Raw genomic sequence first — 2,594 nt, forward strand, 5'->3', positions numbered from 1 at the left:
GGTCTGGGCTGCCCCTCCTGCTGGTTTATCTGGGGGCCCGCTAATGCTGGGCCCCCCGGTGGGGTGTGCGGCTGGCCGCTGGCATGCTGGGGGAAGGAAACTCTCATTTGGTTTCAGAGAAAGAAACTAAAGCTGCTGGAATGGCCCAGCCAATCACCTGACCTGAATCCAACAGAAAATCTATGGAAAGAACTAGAGATCAGAGTTCATAGAAGAGGTCCACGAAACCTTCAAGATTTGAAGACTGTTTGTGTGGAAGAATGGGCCAAAATCAYACCTGAGCAATGCATGCCACTAGTTTCTCCATACAGGAGGCATCTTGAAGCTGTCATTGATAACAAAGGCTTTTGTACAAAGTATTAGACAAATTTCAGTAAGCGTGTTCAATACTTTTTCCCTGTGCCATTCCACATCATTACAAATAACTTCACTTCTGGTTATTTATGGTTTGATTTCTTTGTATGTTTGGATCACTTGGATTGTTACCAACATCTGGTGAAAATTTCATGTCATTAGCACCTCTAGTAATATATTTACTGAGAAAAATGGTGACATGTTCAATACTTATTTTACCCACTGTAAATGACTAAATTAAAATCAAAACAGTATTTAATAGTGAGCAGTGCATTTCTATCACTTTTTCACTATCAACTGGTTACAATGATATTTTGCAAAAAAAAAGAATGCTTTCCTTATGGGTTTATAACTCAGGAAAGCTTTTGTCATCACTTTATTGATCATGCTTAGATTTATCCGCACACATTGCTTTAATGCCCATGTGGGTAATGACAGTGTGAATTGAAGGGGTATGATTGGGAGGAATGGCTTCTCTGATCTGAACTCAACTGGTGTTCTGTTGTTGGACTTCTGCGATAGTTATGGTTTGTCTATCACAAACCTTATGTTCGAACATAAGGATGCCCAAAAGCGCACACGGCTCCAGGACACCCTAAGTTGCAGATCAGTGGTCAGACTTTGTGATGATGAATGAATGAATGAATGAATGAATGAATGAATGAATGAATGAATGAATGAATGAATGAATGAATGAATTTGTTTAATACTTTTTTTCTTAACCTGTCCGTCAAAATGACGGACAGCAAAAAAGTACAGTGCAACCTCTGGCTCAAACATGTTTTAAAAGTTTAATCAAAATTATCTGGATTTTATTTATTTATTTTCATATTTTACAGACAAAGGGGCCCTGAAACAGGGGTGAGTCCACTCCGCCCTCATCCCCTCCTCTGTTGTAAAGAAAGAGAGTAAACAACCAAGAACCATTGGAGAATAGCTCCGAGCAGGTTGCTCTTCAACACGACACGGGGCTGAGTGTTTGATCAGCGGCATGATGATCAAAGCTGCGCTCGTGCTCTGAAATGTTGTGTACTTTAATTGGCTGTTCTCTGTTGTGTAATAAACATTTCCTGGAAGAAGTCTGTACAGGTTAGGGTTAGCTTGACCATGTAAATCCGTTCAGTATTTTTCTGAGATACACGCCTGAGAAGGCAGCTGGATAGCTTTAGCAAAACTACCCCAATGTCAGGGAAACCGTAAACATCTGAGAACTGTGGGTGGAAAGGCTCAAAGATTGTCACCAAGCTGAGGCAATGATTGGAGAACAAGCTACGCAGCACTGTGTTTGTATTTCAGGCCAAACTGGAAATAAAGCTCACTTATGTCACGTATTTCCATTTCAGTACACACACACAGCTAGTCCAAAACGATCTGAAAGATCCTGTGAGGCATCTCGTGGGCACGACTGACTAACTAGTGGGAAAGAGAGTTTTTTTTATCCAATGTCCCTTTAGGGGCTCAGTAGAATTTTCTTTAATTGATTTTTTTTATTGAAATGTTTTTTTTTTTTGGATTGAATAATAAAAAAATACCTTCATATTTCAGAAGGTTGGTTGTGTGGAGGTAAGTGGAAGTTTTTGTGGATAGATGAAGAGGAGTAGAGTGGCATGATATGAGACCCAAATTGGTAGTCTCCAGCAGGTACTGTAGGTATTCTGTGAATCTAGTAGTACAGGCCAGGTGCAGGTAGTTTTGTAACCACAAAGAAATTCAAAGTTACTCAAATAGCTCATAAACATAGGGTTAAGAGGTTCTCACCACTGTTACCAGAGTTGATGCATGTTCCAGGGAGTAATGCTTGTTCCTTATGTGCTTTTACACCAGGAGCCTCATCCAGCACTGGATCGGAAACAGGTGAGTAGAGATGGCTCTGGCCCTGCCACTCAGAAAGCTGTAGGATGAAATCAGCAGCAACAACAATCAGAATCTTCACAAATACTACTATATAACATTTTTCAAAGCTGTATTTTTTTAGAGTATGTACATTCATCTATAAGTATACAGTAGTTTAGGGTTTACACTTCTCAGTCTTTTTCCTCCATCAATGAGACCTCTGAAGCAATTTGCCATTCACTTATATTTTCTTTGCAGTAAAATCTAAAATCAGTGTATGCCCTGGATCATGTCAGGGACTGGTGACATCACCATAAAATTAGAATATCATGAAAAAGTAGATTTATTTCAGTAATTCCATTTAAAAAGTGAAACTTGTATATTATATTCATACATTACATACAAAC

This window comes from Austrofundulus limnaeus, unplaced genomic scaffold (assembly GCF_001266775.1).
Source record: "Austrofundulus limnaeus strain Quisiro unplaced genomic scaffold, Austrofundulus_limnaeus-1.0 Scaffold1237, whole genome shotgun sequence".
NCBI lineage: Eukaryota > Metazoa > Chordata > Actinopteri > Cyprinodontiformes > Rivulidae > Austrofundulus > Austrofundulus limnaeus.